The sequence below is a fragment of the Hemitrygon akajei genome, chromosome 3 (assembly GCF_048418815.1).
Source record: "Hemitrygon akajei chromosome 3, sHemAka1.3, whole genome shotgun sequence".
NCBI lineage: Eukaryota > Metazoa > Chordata > Chondrichthyes > Myliobatiformes > Dasyatidae > Hemitrygon > Hemitrygon akajei.
The window spans coordinates 197,626,080-197,649,792 of record NC_133126.1 but is presented as its reverse complement, the minus strand read 5'-3'; the positions used below and the strand labels follow the sequence as shown (position 1 = coordinate 197,649,792).

Sequence of the window (23,713 nt, the reverse complement as noted above, 5' to 3'; positions counted from 1 at the left end):
TGGTCTGAGACTCTGCCACTATTGGAGACATCTTCTCCACGTCCACTCCATCTAGACCTTTCAATGTTTGATAGGTTTCAATGAGATCCCCCCCTCCCCCATTCTTCTAAACTCCTGCAAGTACAGACCCAGAGTTATCAAAAATGCCTCATACATTCTCACAGAGTTGTGGCAAAGTACTTAAAGCAGTAGATTACTTTACACCATAAATTATGTCTAACTAAATTACATAGTAATTTAAAGAGTACTTGGACAGGAACGTGGCTAGGAAAAGTTAACTGGGATATGGTACATCGTACAGTAATTTAATGATATCGTAAATTCCATGTAGTAATAATAATAAAAATAATAATTGCATGTATCAACTTGTTGATACTTAGCTGATTTACAGCTTTGTAAGAATGGAATGTGTAGTGTAGCAGGTAGTGTTAGACTTTAGAGCACCAGTAATCTGGGTTCAATTCCTACAACTGTCTGTAGGAGTCTTGTGGGTTTCCTTAAGCTCAGCCCCATACAGTGTAGGTCACTGATACAAAATGATGATTTTGAGGTACATGTGACAAATAGATCTAACCTTTCTCTTCAGTCTTTTGGATTTGCTGCCGTGTCACTCAAGAATGGACAGTTCAATGACTGCCGTACCATTGAGACAAAGCAATTTTGATGAGGCAATTCTCCGCTGTTAAGGAATAATCTCGGTGGAGATGATGAGTCACAGAATCATAGAGCAATATGGCACAGTCAGGCCCTTCAGCCCATCTGGCCCCTTCTGACTAAGATTACTGTCTAAATTAGAGCCAATTGACTTCATGTGCCCACAATCCCACTTCCTATACATCAACTTGTTCAAATACTCTTGCAATGTTGTTAATGTTCCTGCCCCAATGATTTCCTTTGGCAGCTCATTCCATACGCTGACTACCCTCCCTCCAGGTAGAAAATTTGGCCCTCAGGTTCCTATTAAATCTCTCCCCTCTCACCTTAAACCTATGCCCTCTTGCTCTTGATCCCTGGGAAAAAGACTGTGTACATTCACCCTGTCTATATCCCTAATCAACATGGCACCATGGTAGTGTAGCGGTTAGCATGACTCCATTATAGGTTGGGGCATTTTGGAGTCCAGAGGTCGGAGTTCAGTTCCAGCACCCTCTGTACATTCTCCCGTGGAATGCATGAGTTTTTCCCAGGTGCTCCAGTTTCCTCCCACAGTCCAAAGACGTACTGGGTAGGTTAATTGTCCCGTGATTAGGTTAGGGTTAAGTGGCTTTGTCGGGTGCTGATAGGGTGGCATAGTTCAAAGGGCCCGAATGGCCTACTCTGTGCTGTATCATTAAATAATTAAACAATCTGCACACCTCTAAAAGATTACCCCTCCTTCTCCAATGCTCCAATGAGAAAATAAGGAACATAGGAATTAGGAGCAGGAGTCGGCCACCTGGCTCATCGAGCCTTCTCTGCCATTCGATGGAGTCATGGCCGGTCTGGCCATGGACTGAGCTCCACCTACATGCATTTTCCCCCAAAAGTCTTCATTCCTCTGCGAGGCAATAATCTAGGTAACTGTATCTTAAGTATATTAAATGAGGTAGCTTAAATGTATTTTATGATCTACAGTGTATTCCATTTAATTGGGACGCATTGGGATCAGTACATTTTAGCCCAACTAAACTGCTGCCCCAATGAGCAAAGATTCATGGAAACAGTTAAAAGGTATAAAAAAGACATACAAATGTTCAACTGAGTAAGCATTTAAATGAAATGCAGAACAAATTAGAACACCACCAATAAGTCCACACTACTATAAAACTGTGTATTAATTCCAATAAGTTACCGACCGAGGAATGCATTTGCCTAATTCTTTTGATCGTTGTAAATGAACAAAATCAGTGCAGACACCTATTGCAGAAAACGGAGAGTGGGAATAGAGATCCTATTCTGGCTGGCTGCCGATTACCAGTGGAGTTCCACAGGGGTCGGTATTGGAACAGCTGCTTTTTATGATGTATGTCAATGATTTGGACTAAGGGATTAATGGGTTTGTGGCTAAATTTGCAAATGATACAAAGATAGGTGGAGGAGCGGGTAGTGCTGAGAAAACAGAGAGCCTGCAGAAAGACTTAGATGGTTTAGGCAGGGAATGGGCAAAGAAGTGGCAAATGAAATATAATGTTGGAAAGTGTATGGTCATGCACTTTGGTGGAAGAAATAAATGGGCAGACTATTACTTAGATGGGGAGAGAATTCAAAATGCAGAGATGCAAAGGGACTTGGGAGTCCTTGTGCAGGATACCCTAAAGGTTGACAACCTCCAGGTGATGAAGAAGGTGAATGCAATGTTGGCATTCGTTTCTAGAGATCTAGAATATAAGAGCAAGGATGTGGTTTTGAGGCTTTATAAGGCACTTGTGAGACCACACTTGGAGTATTACGTGCAGTTTTGGGAAGGATATACTGACGTTGGAGAGGGTTCAGAGAAGATTCACGAGAATGATTCCAGGAATGACAGGGTTACTGTATGAGGAACGTCTGGCAGCTCTTGGGCTATATTCCCTGGAGTTCAGGAGAATGAGGGGGGATCTCATAGAAGCATTCCGAATGTTAAAAGGCCTGAACAGATTAGATAAGGCGAAGTTATTTCCCATGGTAGGGGATTCTCGGACAAGAGAGCATGACTTCAGGATTGAAGGACGTCCATTTAGAACTGAGATGCAGTTCTAAATTACTTCAGTCAGAGGGTGGTAAATCTATGGGATTTGTTGCCACAAGCATCTGTGGAGGCCAGGTCATTGGGTGTATTTAAGGCAGAGGTAGGTAGGTTCTTGATTAGCCAGGGCATCAAAGGGTATGGGCTGAAGGCAGGGGAGTGGGGATGACTGGAAGAATCGGATCAGCCCATGATTGAAAGGCAGAACAGATTCAATGAGTTGAATGGCCTACTTCTGCTCCTATATCTTATGGTCTTATGCAGATAATGGACTGCCTTCATACAATGCTTCAGGTGACTGCATTCTTCAAATCTTCATTTTCATTGTAATGTTCAAGATGCCTTTAAATTCTTCATAATTCCTAACTTGTTGAAGTGGTGAAATCATTTCATTTTCACTCCTGGCCATTTCTGGCATCTCTAAGCCTGAATGCTTGATGCTGCAGTGAGCAATACAGTTCCGAATTGCCATACTGCTTATTTTCTCGGCAACTATCAGTGACAAAAATCGCTACTATTTCAGAACTAGCTCATGCAATTGACGCTAATTAGCAGGTTACCGCTCAAAGCATAGTGTGGTGTCCAACGGGCATGCAAAAGCACGCGACTGACATCAGTTAGCAACTGTTTGGCAAGAGTTTCCAGTACCAATTAAGCAGCATAGCGTCCCAAAGAAAAGAAGAGCATCCCAGTTACTTTCTCAATTAGTTTTTGTTCCTTAAGAGTTGTCCCAAATAAATGACCACCCCAATTAAACAATGGCTCAAACATCTGGAATCTATACGTAAAGATGGTCCACTAAATGTATTTAATAACTATACGACAATAGACAACAACCTTAATAAATTGGCAATATTTACTTAAAGAGCAGCAATTCAAAAAAAGAAAATAGATGCGATGAGGGTAACAAATCAAAATGCTAAAGACAATTTAAGTTCAATTTATGCTTGGAAAGCAGGTGTTGTTGCTGGAAAACCAAGCTTACACAATATTCCTACCCTGGGTATTTATACTGGTGTTTACACACTGGGTGTGTATCATGGTATTTACACACTAGGTGTGTATCATAGTCTTTACACCCTGGGTGTGTATCATGGTGTTTATTCCCTGGGTGTGAATGATGGTGTTTACCCCTGGGTGTGTATCATGGTGTTTACACTCTTGGGTGTATATCACATTGTTTACACACCTGGGTATGTATGAAGGTGTTTACATATTGGGTGTGAATAATGGTATTTACACACTTGGGTGTGTATCGCATTGTTTACACACCTGAGTGTGTATGATAGTGTTTATACCCTGGGGTGTATCATGGTGTTTACACACTTGGGTTTGTATCGTGTTGTTTACACCCTGGGAGCTATGACCATGTTTAACATGCTGGGTGTGTATCATAGTGTTTACACACTGGATGTGAATAATGTGTATCATGGTGTATACACCCTGGGTGTATATCATGGTGTTTATGCCCTAGGGGTATATCGTGGTGTTTACAAACTGGCTGGGTATCACAGTGTTTACACAACGGGTGTGAATCATGGTATTTACACACTTGTGTACCATGGTGTTTACCCACGGGTGTGTATCATGTTGTTTACACACTGGTTGTGTATTGTGGAGTGTACACCCTGGGTGTGTATCATAGTGTTTATACCCTGGTGTGTATCATGCTGTTTTCACAATGGGTGTGAATCGTGGTGTTTACGCACTTGTTGTGTATCTCAGTGTTGTACCCTGGGTGTGTATCGCATTGTTTACACACTTGGGTGTGTATGACTGTGTTCACACGCTGGGTGTGCACGATGCTGTTCACCCACTGGGTGTGTGTCTTAAGGTTTACAATGTGGGTGTGATTCATGGTGTCTATACCCAGGTTGTGTACCATGGTGTTTACATCCTGGGTGTGAACCATGGTGTTTAAACACTGGGTGTGTATTATGCTGTTTACACCCTGGGTGTGTATCAGGATGTTTACACACCTGGGTGTGATTCATAGTGTTTATACCCCAGGTATGTGTCATGGTGTGAATCATGGTGTTTACACACTGAGTGTCTATCATGCTGTTTATACACTGTTTGTGTATCGTGGTGTGTACACCCTGGGTGTGTATCATGGTGTTCACACTGGGTGTGTATTATGCTGTTTAAACCCTGGATGTGTATCAGTGTGTTGGCACACCTGGGTGTGATACATAGTGTTTATACCCTGGGTGCGTATCATGCTGTTTGCACACTGGTTGTATATAATGGTATGTACACCCTGGTGTGTATCCTTGTGTTACACACTGGCTGTGTATACTGTATTGGTGTTTACACTCTGAGTGTGTATCACAGGGTTTACACACTGTGTGTGATGGTGTTTATCCCCTGGGCGTGTTTCACGCTGTTCACGCACTAGGTGTGTTTCACAGTTTCACAGGCGTGTTTCTCTAGTGAGATGGAGGAACTGAGGGAAATACATGTTAGTAGGGAAGTGGTGTTAGGTAAATTGAAGGGATTAAAGGCAGATAAATCCCCAAGGCCAGATGGTTTGAATCCCAAAGTGCTTAAGGAAGTAGCTCAAGAAATAGTGGATACATTAGTGATAATTTTTCAAAACTCCTTAGATTCTGGATTAGTTCCTGAGGATTGGAGGGTGGCTAATGTAACCCCACTTTTTAAAAAAGGAGGGAGAGAAAAACCGGGGAATTATAGACCGGTGAGTCTGACATCGGTGGTGGGGAAAATGCTAGAGTTGGTTATCAAAGATGTGATAACAGCACATTTGGAAAGAGGTGAAATCATCGGACAAAGTCAGCATGGACTTGTGAAAGGAAAATCATGTCTGATGAATCTTATAGAATTTTTTGAAGATGTAACTAGTAGAGTGGATAGGGGAGAGCCAGTGGATGTGGTATATTTAGATTTTCAAAAGGCTTTTGACAAGGTCCCACACAGGAGATTAGTGTGCAAACTTAAAGCACACGGTATAGGGGGTATAGTATTGATGTGGATAGAGAATTGGTTGTCAGACAGGAAGCAGAGTGGGAGTAAACGGGACCTTTTCAGAATGGCAGGCAGTGACTAGTGGGGTACAGCAAGGCTCAGTGCTGGGACCCCAGTTGTTTACAATATAAATGATTTAGATGAGGGAATTAAATGCAGCATCTCCAAGTTTGCGGATGACACGAAGCTGGGCGGCAGTGTTAGCTGTGAGGAGGATGCTAAGAGGATGCAGGGTGACCTGGATAGGTTAGGTGAGTGGGCAAATTCATGGCAGATGCAATTTAATGTGGATAAATGTGAGGTTATCCACTTTGGTTGCAAGAACAGAAAAACAGATTATTATCTGAACGGTGGCCGATTAGGAAAAGGGGAGATGCAACGAGACCTGGGTGTCATAGTTCACCAGTCATTGCAGGTGGGCATGCAGGTACAGCAGGCGGTGAAAAAGGCAAATGGTATGTTGGCATTCATAGCAAAAGGATTTGAGTACAGGAGCAGGGAGGTTCTACTGCAGTTGTACAAGGCCTTGGTGAGACCGCACCTAGAGTACTGTGTGCAGTTTTGGTCCCCTAATCTGAGGAAAGACATTCTTGCCATAGAGGGAGTACAAAGAAGGTTCACCAGATTGATTCCTGGGATGGCAGGACTTTCATATGAAGAAAGACTGGATCGACTAGGCTTATACTCACTAGAATTTAGAAGATTGAGGGGGGATCTTATTGAAATGTATAAAATTCTAAAGGGATTGGACAGGCTAGATGCAGGAAGATTGTTTCCGATGCTGGGGAAGTCCAGAACGAGGGGTCACAGTTTAAGGATAAAGGGGAAGCCTTTTAGGACTGAGATGAGGAAAAACTTCTTCACACAGAGAGTAGTGAATCTGTGGAATTCTCTGCCACAGGAAACAGTTGAGGCCGGTTCATTGGCGATATTTAAGAGGAAGTTAGATACGGCCCTTGTGGCTAAAGGGATCAGGGGGTATGGAGAGAAAGCAGGTACAGGGTTCTGAGTTGGATGATCAGCCATGATCATATTGAATGGCGGTGCAGGTTCAAAGGGCCGAATGGCCTACTCCTGCACCTATTTTCTATGTTTCTACACACTGGGTGTGTATCGTGGTGTTTTTGCTTTGAGTGTGTTTACTGCTTTGTATCCATCAGAATCAGAATCTGGTTTATTATCTCTGGCATGTGGCATGAAATTTGTTAACTTAGCAGCAGCAGTTCAATGCAATACATAATCTAGCAGAGAGAGAAAAAAATAATAAATAAAACAAAACATAATAAATAAACAAGTAAATCAATTACGTATATTGAATAGATTTTTTTAAATGTGCAAAAACAGAAATACTGTATATTAAAAAAGTGAGGTAGTGTCCAAAGCTTCAATGACCATTTGGAATTGGATGGCAGAGGGGAAGAAGCTGTGGCTGAATCGCTGAGTGTGTGCCTTCAGGCTTTTGTACCCCTACCTGATGGCAACAGTGAGTAAAGGGCATACCCTGGGTGCTGGAGGTTTTTCATAATGAACGCTGTCTTTCTGAGACACCGCTCCCTGAAGATGTCCTGGGTACTTTGCAGGCTAGTACCCAAGATGGAGCTGACTAGATTTACAACCTTCTGCAGCTTCTTTCCATCCTGGGCAGTAGCCCTTCATTATGGACAGTGATGCAGCCTGTCAGAATGCTCTCCATGGTACAACTATAGAAGTTTTTGAGTGTATTTGTAAACGTGCCAAATCTATTCAAACTCCTAATATAGTCACTGTCTTGCCTTCTTTATAACTACATCGATATGTTGGGACCAGGTTAGATCCTCAGAAATCTTGAAGCCGGTGTTCGTACCATGGGTCTTGGTGTTCTTCTTTGGGTATTTACCTTTGAGTTTATATCCTGGGCATGTGTCATGGTGTTTTTGCCTATGACAATAAACATGAACAGTCTAGCTGAATGACGTTGGGAAACTATAAATTGTTTTGAACTGGGCGTTCATAAATACGTTTGAATTGTAATCGCCGTGGAAGCATCATTGAAAATAAAATAAAATAAAATAATCGAAGTTCCTGCACTCCACCAGGAAAACCACCTTGGAGTGTATTATCCCAGAAGAAACGGGACATCGAAGATCTAGGGTGGGAGGGATGAGAAGGGCGATGTCACATGACCATCTCCTCGGAGGCGTCTTGACGTCTTGTGCGTGTTGTCGTCACGTGGCCGGTGCGCCAGCTGAGCCCGGGTAGGAGGGCGGCGGCGGACATTTTGTGAGGAGCAGCCGGAAGCACCGGCAGGTGAGAGACGGGGGAGCTGGGGTTTTCACTCATTGCGGTGGCTTTGCGCTCGGTGGCCTCTGCCACACTCGGGCGCTCGGACATTCCCCGTGGCCTTTGCCGCTGGAGAGCGCAGCTACCCCCGGCAAGGCCGAGAGCGGACATTTTGTGGAGGGTGGTCACAGGGGGTGGGGTGATGGTGAGGACATCAACTCCCCTGTTCGGCGGCTGGTGGGCGTCGATACTTGTCTTTGGATTTTGGGGTAGGGTTGGAGGTGTTGGAGGACGCCGGTACCTCAGTTGGCAGACCCCTATCCTTGCTTTCCGACCCGGGGTTGTTGGTGAGGAGACTCCAACTGGCTGGCCTCTCGCTGCTGCTGCGAGTTCAGGGTGCGCCCCTATCCTTTAGGTGCTTGTCGCCAATGGCGAGGCTGCACCCGCAAATATTGTATCTAGTTTTACCCTGCCCAACCATACAGGAGAGATGGAATACAGCTGCTAAGGTTGCATGGATCAATCTTTGATAGGAGAGACAGTGCAGATGCTGGAAATCTGGTGCAAAACGCACAACATGTTGGAGGAGCTTCTGCGGAGGGGCAGCGTCTGTGAAGGGAAGGGGACGAGGTCTTTCATCACTACTTTGTTGCAGGAGCTCAGAGTTTGGGCAGGCTAGAACTTGTAGGAGAATGAGGGGTGATCTTATAGTAGGGTAATCATGAGGTGGATAGTGTAAAGACAGAGTTGGGGAGTGAGAAACTATAGGGCATAGAGCCACACACAAAGTACTGGAGGAACTCTGGGTCAGGCAGCATCTGCAGATGAAAATGGACAGTTGACATTTTATGTCGTCAGCCTTCATCTGGACTGCTAACCAGTCCAAGTGAAGGGTCTTGGCATGAAATGCCAAATAAGGTTTCCCATGGAATCAGATTATTACAATATTCCCATTGAGCTGGAAGTACAGCAGCCTGAAGACACACTGAATGTTTTGGAGTAGTTCTTTCCCTCCTCCATCAGATTTTTCAACAGACAGTGAACTAATCCAAGAATACCACCTTGCTATCTTTTGCCCAACATCTTTAATTTTTACATGCATATAGTTCTTATTGTCATAGATAGTTTTGTTTGAATTGCACTGCAAAATAACAGTTTCACAACATATGTCAGTGATATTTAACCTGATTCTGAAATGTGAACGAAATTTATAGTTTCATGGAAGCACCACATTGCAAAACATAAAATCTATAAATTGCTAAAATAAAGAGTGCAAAGGAGTAATGAGATGGTGTTCATGGACCATTCAGTTATTTGATGGCAGAGGATTAGAAACTGCTCCTGTATTGTTGATCGTTGGTATTCAGGCCCCTGTATCTTTCAATGGTAGTAACGAGAAGAGAGTATGCCCTGCATTTGAGGTCCTTTTTGATGGATATTGCCGTCTTGACACAGCATCTCTTTAAGATGACCTTGATGGGGAAGCTTTTCCCTGTGTTGAGCTGGCCGAGTCTAAAACCCTCTATACCTTCTTGTGATCCTGTGCGTTGGAAGCTCTTGTATCACGCTGTGATGCAATCAATCAGAATGTTCTCCACAGTGCATCTGGTGAAAATATTTTTGGTGACATGTCAAATCTCAAACTCCTAACGAAGTGGAGCTGTTGACGTGCCTTATTTGTAATTGCTTCAGAGTGTTGGGGCATGGAGCGTAGGAAACTAGATGGTTATGGGTAACCTTAGGTAATTTCTAAGTAAGTACATGTTCGGCACAGCATTGTGGGCGAAAGGGCCTGTGTTGTGCTGAAGGTTTTCTATGTTTTGACCTAGAACTTGAGGCTGCTCACCCAGCTGACCCCTCAATGAAGGCTAGTGTTAGTTCTCCTGACTTTCCTTTCCTGAAGTCCACAATCAGTTCTTTCGTCTTGCTGATGTTGAGCGCAACATTGTTTTTGTGATGCCATAGATGCAGCTTGACCCGCTGAGTTCATAGAACATAGAAATTTACAGCATATTACAGGCCCTTCGGCTCAGAATGTTGTACCAACCATGTAACTTTAGAAACTGTGTAGAATTTCCCTAGCACATAGCCTTCTATTTTTCTACACTCCATGTACCTATCTAAGAGGCTCTTAAAAGACCCTATAGTATCCGCTTCTGCCACTGGCAATGCATTCCATGCACCCACCACTCTGTGAAAAACGTACCCCTGACATCCCCTCAGTACCTATTTCCAAGCACTTTAAAACCCTGCTCCCTCATGTTAGCTGGGAAAAAAGCCTCTGGCTATCCACACAATCAGTGTCCCTCATCATCTTATACACCTCTATCGGGTGACCTCTCATCCTCCGTTGCTCCAAGGAGAAAAGGCCAAGTACAGTCAACCTATTCTCATAAGGTATGTCTTCCAATCCAGGCAACATCCTTGTAAATCTCCTCTGCACTCTCACTATAGTATCCTGCTTGTTATTTCTTCAAAGAATTCCAACAGGTTTGTCAAGCAATATTTTCCCTTCAGGAAACCATGCTGACTGCAGCCTGTTTTATAAAGTGTTTCCAAGTACCCAGAGACCTTATCTTCATAATTGTCTCCAACATCTTCTCAGCCACTCCAGCACTTCGTGCATCTGCAGTCTTGTGTGTCTTCACTTGAGAATATAGGTTCAGGATGTGAGGGGAAGGATTGAATAGGAAACTGAAGGGCAACTTTTACACCAAGACAAGGTGATCAGTATGTGGAATTGACAGCAAGAGGAAGTGGTTGAGGTAACAACCTTTAAAAGAGAACTTGGACAGGTACATGGATAGGAAAAATTTAGTAGGATATGGGCCAAATTTGGGGAAATGGAACCTGTTTAGATAGGAATCTTGATTGGCATGGGTCAATTGGGCTGAAGGGCTTTTTCCTGTGCTGTATGACTGACATCCTGTCAGTGCAGGTAGTATGCTCATCACTAGCCCATTGGGCCCCATGTATTAATCGCCAGTGCTGCACTGAAAGGGTGAAATGCCAAGAGAAGCTCCTTCTGTAATGAGGCACTGAGTCATGTACTTGTTTCCTTCCTTCTGCCAGCTGCATTGAATGCCAAGGTTCATTGCTACCTTTCAATGAGGGGAATGTTACTGGGTGCCATTCCCTCCTTGATACCACTAGACGTAGTCAAACTAACGTATCTTGGCAGCTGTGAATGTAAATTGACTGGAGTTAGAATGTTAACCTGATTTTTGTGTGCAGCAGTCCATGGTGTAGAACCTGAACCAACTCTGGAGAGATGGCTACCATTAATTGTGCCTAAGGGAGCTGAATATCTGGAATTGTCTGTCCCAGAGATGTGTAGAGGCTAGCTATATGGCATTTTGCTGTCCCTATCCATGCCCATTGTCAATTTATCCTAGTAGCGTTTGAACATCTTGCAGCATGTCACTTGAATAATGAACTCTAAGTGATACTTGGTGTTCAACTGTTAAGTTAGCATAAGTGTTGTAGATCTTAGAAATTATTCTAGTGGTTGATTTGGTCAAACTAGGAGGAAATGATGGATTAGGTAGTGAGGAATATTTTTCTCTGATGGGAGCGTGGAAAGTAGGGCCTAACAATAGCATAATGGTTAAAGCCAGGCTATTACAGCTCGGGGCATTTCAAGTTCAATTCTGCCAATGTCTCTTATTCTCATATACAGGGAGAATGTACAAAGGAGTACATTCTCCCTGTGAACCACGTGGGTTTCCTCCAGGTGCTCTGGTTTCCTCCCACAATCCAAATGATGTATGGTTAATAGGTTAATTAATCATTGTAAGTTGTCCTGTGATTAGGCTAGGGTTAAATAGGGTTAGTTGCTGGATGGTGCAGCTTGCTGGGCTAGAAGGGCCTGTTTTATGCTCTATCCCTGATCAAAATAAATAAAATATAGCCAGCCATTTAGGATGAAGTTTTACTTGCAGTAGATGGTAGAAGTTTGGAAACAATTTCTGCAGGTCGTATTGAATAACATAAAGGCTTGGGGATGGGCATGGGATGTATTAGCTTTCCTCAGTACTTCATTTTCATTACTTGACAGAGTACAGATAGAATACAAGTGTATAAATATATTTGATGAAGTAGTATTTATATTTTAGTATTTGCCCTTATCGTCACATTTAATAGGCTGCATTTTTTTTGCGTCTGTGGTTTGGCTTTTTCTGGTCATGTGCCAAGTTACAGTGAAAACCTTGTTTTGCATGTTATTTATGCAATCATTTCATTGTATCAGTGCATTGAGGTAGTACAAGGGTAAAATGATAACAGATGCAGGATAAAGTGTCACAGTTACCGAGTAAGTGAAGGGCCATAGCCGGGTGGTCAAGAGTCTATCATACTGAGGGATCAATAGTCTGATAACAGTGGGATAGAAGTTGTCCTTGAGCCTGGTGGTCTCTGCTTTGAGGCTTTTATGTCTTCTGCTTGATGGAAGGGGAAGAGAGAATGTCTGGGTGAGTGACGTCTTTGATTATGTTGGCTAATTAACTGACAATGATGGGTGGTGCATTGGTCTGGTTTTAACTTGTTTGATGCATTACCTTTACTGGTATAATATCTTCCTAAGAGCTAAACAGCTTCTTTAATTTGACCTCTGATCTCCTTTTGATGTAGAAACTCATTGAGAGCTGCTCTTGGAGCAATCCTGTTTCCTCCCCACTGATAACCATTCAAACATGACATCCTTTCAACACTCAATAAAATCTGCAGATGCTGGGAATCCAAAGCAATATACCCAAAATGCAGGAGGAGTTCAGCAACCCATAGATGCTGCCAAGCCTGCTGAGTTTCTCCTACATTTTGTTTGTGTGCTTTTCAAGCTGACTTTCCTAACAGCCACCTACATTAGGGATAGTGTACATGCCTATTATTCCACTGACAATTAGGGCAGCAGTGTAGGTCCTTTATTTCTGACAGTGTTCAGTGTTTCGCTCATCATATCAGTAGCTTCCTCTCAGTTTTCACTACGTCAGTCATGCAAGATCCAGCTTGGAGACACAGGAATACCATCACACTCAGATATAGAAGGATTCTTCATTCTTGTTTCCATAACAATCCTGACTGGTAAAACAAAATTGTTAGTCCTGAGCTGAACCCCTGAGGACAGCTGGCCAACTTTTAATCTGCCTCTGCCCTTTGATCTGGTCGGCATGGGTGCCCCTACCAAGAGCCAAAGCATAAAGCCCTGGCCCCAGCCAACACACTTTGAGGCATGAAAGCCTCCAAACCATACAAGGCTGTGATCCTCTTGGAGGTGTGTACATGTATATTAAGATATGCACCTACCAACTATCATGACTTTAGGATGCAGGAGGAAACTGGAACTCCGGGGGGGGGGGGGGGGCAGTTGGTAAAGAATGCACAAACTCAGCCAACTTAATAACAATCCATTTTAATATTGCTGAATTTCTTAATGGTGTAAGAGGGATACTGAGATTTTTATGCTGTTCAATGCATTTTCGATGCTCCAATAATTTAAGGTTGTTGCAAGAACCATTACTGCGTATGGTTTAAGACTACAAGCCATAGGAGCAGAATTAGGCCATTCAACCCATCAAATCTACACTGCTATTCCATCATTGCAGATTTATCTTCTTCCTCAACCCATTCTCCTGTCTACTCTTCATAACCTTTGTCACCCTTACTAATAAAGAAACTTTTAACTTCCACTTAAAATATGCCACCAGGTTTAGGTTATTTTCCCTCAGCCATCAGCTTCTTGAACCAGATGTGATATAACTTCAGTAACCCAACCACTGACCTGATTCCACAGCCTATAGACTGACTTTTAAGAACACCACAACTCGCATTCTATCATTTATTTATTTATTTTTCCTTTTTACAATTTGCAGAGTTTATTGTCTTTTGCACATTGATTATTTTTTGTGAATGGCCGCATGAAAATAAATCTCGGTAGTACATGGTGACATACATGCACTCTGATAACGAATTTACTTTAAACTTGCCTAGTATGTTTTAAATCTTGGTTTAGCTTTGATGGAGATTTGATGCTGCAATTTAAATTTGGTCTGCCAGAAGATAGAATTAAATAAAGGTACAGGATAATCTGGTCAAAACAAAGCTTTACTACCGTTTCATACATTGTGCTACAGGTGGTGGCTTTGTCTTTAAATCTTTGTGTAAAAGGCAAAATGATTATTGGCTTAAAATAAGCCTGCACACTTTTTCTCATCTGTATGCTGATCTTTGCCAACATTATTCAAAAACAGCATTGAGTCCTGACGAAGGGTCTCGGCCCAAAACGTCGACTGTGCTTCTCCCTATAGATGCTGTCTGGCCTGCTGCGTTCCACCAGCATTTTGTGTGTGTTGCTTGAGTTCCACCTATCTTTTTATCTCTGAACCATCTCTAAATCTCAAAATGCTTATTTGCTACCCAGTTACTGAATGGGTACACATTTCCTCCAGAAACATTTTTTCATTCACCATTTCTGTTCTCTAGTCTCTGACTCCCTAAGATATTATAGCAGAATAAGGCCATCTGGCCCATCGAGTCTGCTCTGCCATTCAATCATGGCTGGTCCTGTTTTTTCCTCAACACCAGTTCCCACCCTCCCCGTAACCTTTGATGCCATGTCCTACCAATCTCTGCCTTAAATACACCCAATGACCTGCATGTGGCAACAAATTCCACAAACTCACCACCCTTTGGCTAAAGAAATTTCTTTGCATTTCTGTTCTGAAAGAGCACCCCTCTATCCTGAGGCTGTGCCCTCTTGTCCTAGACTCTCCCACCATGGGAAACATCCTTTCCACATCTACTCTGTCTAGGCCTTTCAACATTCAAAAGATTACAGTAAGATCCCCCCCCCCCCCCCCTCCCCTGCATCCTCCTGAATTTCAGCGAGTACAGATCTAGAGCCGTCAAAAGTTCCCCTTTCATTCCTGGAAACATCCTTGTGAACATCCTCAACATGTCCCACTGCTTGACAACTAACTTGAACTTCACTACTTTGGTGTCATTGTAGTCCCACAGTGAGCTTCAGATTGCATTTCCCTGCTATCAGTAAGGTAATCTGTTTTCACTTCTATTATACCTATCGATTTCAACCCTCAGTCGATTTTGCATTTAATTCTGACTTGGAAGGAGGCCCATGAAGTCTATAAACACGAGATTCTGCAGATGCTGGACATTCAGAGTAACACATGCAAAATGCCAAAGGAACTCAGTAGGTCAGACAGCATCTATAGACAGGAATAAATAGTTGAGATTTTGGGCTGACCTTTCATCAGGACTCATGAAGCGTATTGGCCTGAAATGTTGACTCTATTCCTTTCCATAGATTATGCCTGAACTGATCAGTTTTTGCGTGTAACCTTCAAGCCTGTGCTGGCTCACAGTATTGCTGTTATGCCATATATTTTCCCTATAGTCTTCTGGCCATATATCATCAATTCTTCCTGCACCTACTTAATTTCCACTGGCTAATTACCCTGGCAGCTAAGATGTCTTTGGGATGTGGATCCGAGCTGGAGCACCCGCACAGTCACGGGAATTATAAACTCCACACAGATGGCATGGCAGGGCAAGGTTGAAGCGAGCTCACTGGAGTTCTTCCATCTCATAGCTGTGCTACTTCTCCACTCAAATTTACTCCTGAAGTACTTGGAGAAAAACCTTATTCATCTCTACACATCACAGTATCCCAGTAATCTCATCAATTTCCTTCATTCTCTTAATAAATAAGATTGTCCAAACTCTACCAAGGTCTGTCATGCAGCAGCTGCTGTTACTATGTGTGCTTGTTATTCAACATTGCTTTTTAAACCATATAAAATGAAAAGTAGAATTAGGCCATTCAGTCCATTGAGCCATTATGCCTGTTTAGACCATCAATCATTGGAGCAGAATTAGGCAGTTTGGCCCATGGAGTCTGCTCCACCATTCAATCATGGTTGTTCCTTTTCTTTCCCCCTCTTCAGCCCCACTCCCCAGCCTTCTCCCCATAATATTTGATGCCATGACCAATGAAGAACCTGTCAATCTCGGCACGGACTAGAAGGGCCGAGATGGCCTGTTCCCGTGCTGTAATTGTTATTTGGTTAAATACCTGGCCTCCACAGCTGCCTGTGGTAACAAATTCCACAAATTCACCACCCTCTGGTTTAAGAAATTTCTCCACATCTCTGTTTTAAATGGAAGCTCTTCTATCCTGAAGCTGTGCCCTCTTGTCCTAGACTCCCCCAGCAAAGGAAACATCCTTTCCACATCTTCTCTGTCTAGGCCTTCCAGCATTCCCAAGGTTTCAATGAGAGCCCCCATCATCCTTCTAAATTCCCGTGAGTACAGGCCCAGAGCCATCAAAAGCACCTCATATGATAACCCTTTCATCCTGGAATTATCTTTGTGAACCTCCTCTGAACCCTCTCCAATGCCAGCACATCTTGTTCATGGTACTCAAAACCATTCCTAGTACTCAAGGTGAGGCCTCACCAGTGCTTTATAAAGCATCAGCATTTCACCCTTGCTGTTTTAGACCTCTTGAAATGAAAGCTAACATTGCATTTGCCTTCCTCAACACCAATTCAACCTGTGAGTTAATTCTTTAGGGTGTCCCTTTGCATCTCAGACTTATTATCACTCTCAACCCCATTCTGCATTCTCCCCGTAACCTTTGAGGCCTTGACTAATTAGGAACCTATCAACCTCTATGTTAAATATACCCAATGACTTGGCCTCCTTAGCCAACTTTGGCAATGAATTCCACAGATTCACCACCCCTCTGGCTAAAGAAATTCCTCCCCATCTCAGTTCTAAAGGGATGTCCTTGTATTCTGAGGCTGTGTTCTCTGGTCCAAATTTCTCCTATAGGAAACATCCTGCCCACATTCACTTTATCTAGTCCTTTTAATATTCAGTAGATTTCCATAAGATCCACCCCACACAAACCTAAACTAGTGAGTACAGGCCCAGAACCATCGAACACTACTTGTGTTAACCCTTTCGTTCCCAGGATCATTCTCATGATTCAGCTATGGGCCCTCTCCAATGCCAGGACTTTTGATTAAGAAATGCTACAATTTTAAAATGTTTATACTTGTTTTCCAGTCTATTTATATCATAATCCTGTATTTCTCTATTAGTATCTTTCCCACCACCCTCCTCCAACTGTATAATCCATCTCTGTTTCTCTGATCCTGGCCTCCTCCTCTTCCCCAAATTTGATTGAATGATTTATGATGGCTCTTGTATTGTCAACACCGTCAAAGACCCTCTCTACACTTCAGCTCATCGTTTCAAGGTGGTGTCACGATTTCATTGAACACTATGGAACAGAAACAGGCCCGTCTAATCCATGCTGATTTATTGTGCTACCTAGCCCCATCAACCTTCACCAGGACCATAGCCCTCTGTACCCCTCCCATCCATTTACCTATCCTAATTTCTCTTAAATGTTGAAATCGACCCACACCCACCACTTCCGCTGGCAGCTCATTCACTACTCTCACCACCGTCATGCTCCTCTCCTTAAACATTTCACCTTTCACCCTTAACCTGACCTTTAGTTCTAGTCTCGCCTGACCTCAGTTGGAAAAAGATGTTCTTTTATACCTGTTCTGTCAAACTTACTCGAGGAAATGGGGCTCATCAGCCGTGGTTGGCAGCTCATCTGGAAGAAGGAAAACTCTAATCTCAATCCTCTGCTGCCTTGTGGCTATATCCATTCACGGAGAAGGCTTCGGGAGTAAACTCCGAGGGAAAATTCCAGGGCTGGAGTCCTTAAGGCAGTCTTACTTTGAGTTCAACACTGGCATTTTACACATTGCTGCTGGTGTCAAACTATCGGTCTCTGTAGTTCCTTCGGGTTTATCAGATGCGTGGAGAGGGGGATCTTGAACATCATCTTGAACTCCATATTGTACTGCCCAGGCTTGCATATCTAGACAGATAGGACACAATATCCATGGTCAACCTTCACCAACAACGACTTCATTCTCATTCAGTCAAACTTTTAATCACATCTAATTTGTTTAACTCAATTTAGTGTCAATTTTTGTCAATATTCATGTGAAATATTTTTGTTATAGTTCTGTTTAAATTGGTACAGTTAATATCTAGTTAAGAGGATTGTACAATGTGACTATTGATATGTAATCTTGTCATCATGAACTGATATTTGCTTTGAGGCCTGGGACAGTGGCTCTCATGTTTGAAATTCAGTTGTTAAAGCGTGCAATAGATATTTTCTGTGTTTGGCTTTTTATACTTTTTTGGAAGTGTTGAGAAATGATAGATTCTTTTCATTCCTTGGTGAATTGCTGCATGGTGTTTTGGTATCTCATGAGGAATTTGGATATGTAACTTTGATCGCTGCAAATTCTGCACACTAAATTTGCTGCCTTGATCAATTTTTGTTGCTTTGAGCATTTCAACCTCTATAAGTTTTATTTTCAGAAACAGATTTAATATCACTGGCATATGTCTTAAAATTTGTTGTGCCAGTGGTACACTGCAGTACATAATAAAATAAACATTATTTACAAAAAGAAATATATATATATATATAAATAAATTAAATAAGCAGCGTGATAAGAAAATAATAGTGAGGTAGTGTAATTTAGTGTTCATTGTTTATTCGGAAATATGAGGGTGGTGGGGAAGAAGCTATTTCTGACAAGTTGAGTATGATTCTTCAGGCTCCTGTATCATCTCCTTGATGACAACACTGGGAAGAGGACATGTCCTTGGTGTTGGGTGTCCGTAATAATGGATGCTCTCTTTCTGAGTCATCACTTTTTGAAGGTGTTCTCAATGCTGAGAAGGCTAGTGCTCATGATGGAGCTGGCTAAGTTTACAATTTTCTGCAGCACAGATCCTGTGCAGTAGTCCCTCCATTCCTGCTGGTGATGCAGACTCTTAGATGCAGACTCTCCACGGTACATCTGTAGACATTTGTGAGAGTCTTTGGTGACATAGCAAGTCTCCTCAAACTCCTTATGTAATATAGCTGCTGTTGTGCCTTTGTAATTGTAAACCTTAGATGGGAAAGATAACTGAGGTTTTTCTTGGGAAATGAAGGCTGCAGTGAGAAAAAAAAATCTTGCCTCTGCCTGGTTTCTCTTGTTGGGGTGCTGCTTTATAAGCTGCATAATATTGGGGTAGAACACAGTGCTCTGTCAATACAGTTGTCTGCACATGTTTGTAGAACAGTTTGAGATAATTAAGACCATTGGACTCTTAGATATCATTGTCCAAAGGGCTGTGCAGTGTTATGATACAAGTAGAAAACGGTCGTATTTGATTCAGATAACTCTGTGTGATGACCTTGCTTTTGGTTTGAATTCTGTATTTGTCCAAGATAACTAATCAGACATCTTCAAGTCAAACAGTGAATGTTGCAGAGGTGGGGCAGAACAGACAAAAAAGGAGTTGAATAGAGAAAGTAATGAATGAGCAGGGAAACTATACAGAAAACTGACTACAACTTGCTAATACTTAGTTTTTAAACCATGGTATTACTGCAAATCATTTTTCAGTTACATGTAGGTCTGCAATTTCAGATAAATGCTCCTTTTTTCACCAGGTTTTCTTGCTCTTTTCCTGATTTTCCTGAATTTCACATCAGGAATTACAAGCATGTGTCAGGAGCAACTAGTGAGTCCCACTGTTGTAGGTAACAAGTCCTCCTTCAGGGTACCATCTCGGCTGCTATATCAGTGCACAGAGGAGACTGCAGCATTGTCGGCACTGTCATTAGCATGAGACTAATGTTAAAGGTTATGTGGCATTATTGGAAAAACAATGTTCTCGCAAGTACTGGCTAGTATACTACTAACTACACATCACCAAAGACAGTTAGCCCTGCCCTGCCCTTTGGATCTTTCTTTTCATCACTGCCCTTTGGATCTGTGTCCTGTGGTCATCATAACAGATTCAGCAATGATTGAGTCTGAAATACTTGATTTTAGATATTTTATAATGCTTTTCCTGATGTTTCTGAAACTACACTAGCTTCACTTGAGAATGCGCTATGGCTTTTTGAGGTAAGATGTTTACCATGAGAGTTTGTATCTGGTAAAATATCCCTTGTATTGTGCCCATTTGGTGGAGAACAACTGGACTTTAATTGGTGCTTGTTCTAATTAAGCTATTTGACTACCTATCATTGTCACTGAAAGAGGTTTTATTTGATTATGCTTATCTGAAGACTGGCAGTACTGCAAACTGTTTCCAATGATCCAAGAACCCATGAACATTACCTCCTTTTGCATTATTAATTAATTATTATTATGAATGATTATGAATCAGATTTATTATCACTGACATGTCAACTTTATTTTGTGCAGTGCAAAGACATAAATATCTATAAGTTGCAAAGAATCATTTCACATCATCTATGTTAGTGATAATTGATCTGATTCTGAAATACAACTATTCCTGGTTTGTTACTGTTTCAGGGTAACTCATGGGAAAAAGAATGAGATGGGATCTGATTGATATCTATCAAATGCCGGAAGGCCTGGACAGAGTGGACGTGAAGAGGATGTATTCTGCAGTGGAGGTGTCTAGGACCAGAAGGCATAAGGATGTCCCTTTAGAACAGAGATGAGGAATTTCTTTTCCCAGAAGATGGGGAATCTGTGGAATTCATTGCCACAGAGTAATGTGGAGGCCAAGTCATTTGGTATATTTAAACGGAGATTGATAAATTCTTGGTTAGTAAGGGTGCAAAGGTTATAGGGTGAAGGCAGGAGAATGGGGTTGAAAGTGAGTATAAATCGCTATGGTGGAATGGAACAGCAGACTTGATAGGCCAAATAGCCTAATTGTCTCCTCACTTTTAACTACTATATGACATGCTATTTATGTGAATTTCCTTTACTTCAGACTGCTCACAACACTGCCACAATCAGTACCCCAGTTAACAATTTATGCAGCTGCTTTCTCCAACTGGCTGCAGGGTTGAAAGATGACAGCTTAAAAGATTGGTCTGCTTTTTTGCAGGGGCTAAATTACCTTTATTTCTTTCCCTCTTCTTTCTCATTCTAGTATTTCAACCACTCTCAAAATAACTCTTTCAAAATGAGTCATTAAGTGTGGTTCCCACAATTTTATTCCTAATATGAGATGTGCATATTCTTGTAGATTAATGATTGCTGCTGGGGCTACTACACCCATTGCATATTTTGTGTGGGTTTTTAACCAGGCCACATTTGTGATGTGTTCCCATGAAAATCACTGGAGTTTAAGTCTTAGGTTCTAACTGAATTTTTCTGCTTATCGTGTGTCGAAGAGATACAGTTGGGACCTGAAGTATGTGTGAAAGTTGAAGAGAGTGTTTGCAGGTGAATTACCCATCTGGTTTCCCCGAGGTAATTTTGTGTAACTTTGAAGTAGAGCAGGGAATTATTTACAGGCTGTCCCCAGTTTATGAGCGCCTATCCTATGAACCCCCCACCCCCCCACGTATAAGCAAACTCCCATAATATTAAATTCAAAAGTTCAGCATGCTTGTTTCTATGAATGGCAGGAACTAGTTTCAACCACTGCCCCCCCCCCCCCCACCCCCAGTCATGATTGTTATTATCATTCTTGTGTGCTTTTAATGCCATTCATTATATTAGATTGTGTCCCAGGTACAGTGAAATATGAAGTGAAGTGTGACACTTCACATTCCACAGATTCCTCTCCCATCCATATACTTATCCAAATTTCTCTTCAAATTAAGCCCACATCTATCACTTCCACTGGCAGCTTATTCTACAGTCTCACCACCCTGAGTGAAGTCCCCACCTTAGTTCCCCTTAAATATTTTATCTTTCACCCTTAACCCATGACCTAGTTTCTAGTTTCACCCAACTTCAGTGGAAAAAGTCTGATTGCATTTACCCATCTATAACCCTCATAATTGTTTCTACCTCTATCAAATTCCTATCATACACTCCAGGGAATGAAGTTCTAACCTATTCAACCTTTCCCTATTCAAACTCAAGTCCTCATATATCAAAGAGAAAAAAAATCAGTATCTGAAATAATAATCAGCCAGTCCTAATGCAGAGTGTCGACTCAAAACGTCAACAATTCCTTTCCCCTCACTCACTGCTCGATCCGCTGAGCTCCTCCAGCAGATTTTTTTCTCTCTCTCTCTAGATCCCTGTGTTTCCAATCTCTAGTGTTTTCTTAATTCTCGTTTTTTTTTGGGTGGGATGAAGGACTTTATGTGGACACATTTCTTTTGGTAAGGTGGTTAAATTTATCCCCCTGTTGCGGGCTTGCGATGTAGCAGTTTATGTGATATTGCCGCTTTTGGTTCGCCTACTTGTTCCAGCTGAATGTGGGTAGGTCAGCTTTGTCGCATTGCAGACTTCAGTTTCCTGGAACTGCCAGTTGGATATTTTTTTCCTGGGTGCAGACCACGCCTGAACTTTGCATTAAAACAAAACTCCATAGTGGACAGTGAACTCTCCACAGTTAATTTGAAATGAGCCCTTTGCAAAGCAGTTATTTCAGTCTCTTTATCAGAGGTGAAAAGTGAGCGCAATGCTGTCGTACCCGACTGCTAATCCTGTTATATTCAGATGAAGCTAACTGTCAGCTCTGTTGAAATAGTTGATGACTTTGCCAGCGGGTGTTTGCGCGTTCTAGTGAGGAGAATGGAATAGCTTCTCTTTTTGAAATAGTGCATCTGTATTTTTCGAGAAAGCTGCTTTTAGAGAAAATGGTGCATTAGAACGCAGAAATGAAAGTACAATGCGGCATCTAGTGCTGTTTGTTTTCCCTTCAGTCGATGTGTAACAAGGAGAGAGTTGGTTAATGTGGTGCCTAAGCTCAGCATTGATCTGCCCTGAGTATTGACAGGGTATTTGTGAAAAGTGTTTGTATTTTCTGAAGAATAAAAGCCCACTTGTGTTAAGGGATCTAGTAAGTTTAGTTTGCCTATGGATCCGTTTATGTATTTACTAATGTGTTTATGTATTTCTTATCAAGGATATTTTAGCCCTGATATCTACTGGAATTCTATTTTGTTTAAATTTGATTTTGTTACCTAATGAATGATGTACTGGTGAACTCAAATTGGACAGTATGCTCTAAAACAAGTTGGGACTTGAGGACCTGAGTTTAGGGAAAAGTTGAATAGGTTAGGACTTTATTCCCTTGTGTAGGAGAATGAGGGAAGATTTGATAGGTATACAAATTTGAGGGGTATTGAAAAGAGTAAATGCAAGCAGGCTTTTTCCACAGAGGCTGGGTGAGACTACAACTATATGTGAAAGGTTAAGGGTGAAAGGTGAAATATTTAAAGTGAACCTTTAACTCATAGGCTGGTGATAGTGTGAACGAGCTGCCAGTGGAAGTGATGCATTTTTAAAATTTCAACATTTAAGAGACATTTAGATAGTTTTGTGGGTGGGTGGGCCTTGGGCTGGGTGCAGGTTCATGGGATTCAGCAGATTAATAGTTTAGAATGGATTAGATGGACTGAAGGCTTGTTTCTCTGCTGTAGTGCTTTATGGCTCCATCGAGCGCACAGGATATCTTCAGGAAATAGGATTGTGAAAGATGTCTGTCAGAAAGTGATCCAGTGGTCCTTGTGAGATGTTTAATTTTGGATTTTAGTTTTCAGGATAGTGGTGGATCACCCTATTATGTGACAGATGAATGGTGCTTGGGTTGATTTTGATTGATTATATGGCTAAAGGGGAAAAAATGGGATAGGAAAAGAAATTATTGATCTAAGGTTCCAGAAAAGAGTGAATGGGAACTCAACACTGCATTTAATTTCAGCAA

General features: G+C 42.0%; 1 protein-coding gene across 1 annotated transcript in view; it reads left to right on the top strand.

Moving 5' to 3' along the window:
* The first annotated feature begins 7,855 nt into the window (after positions 1-7,855).
* Positions 7,856-23,713, top strand: part of LOC140725777 (AP-2 complex subunit mu) — an 81,572-nt gene continuing 65,714 nt past the window's right edge. Inside the window, exon 1 of the mRNA XM_073041675.1 lies at positions 7,856-7,975. The gene's annotated coding sequence lies outside the window, so the exon portion shown is untranslated. The remainder of the gene's footprint in view (positions 7,976-23,713) is intronic.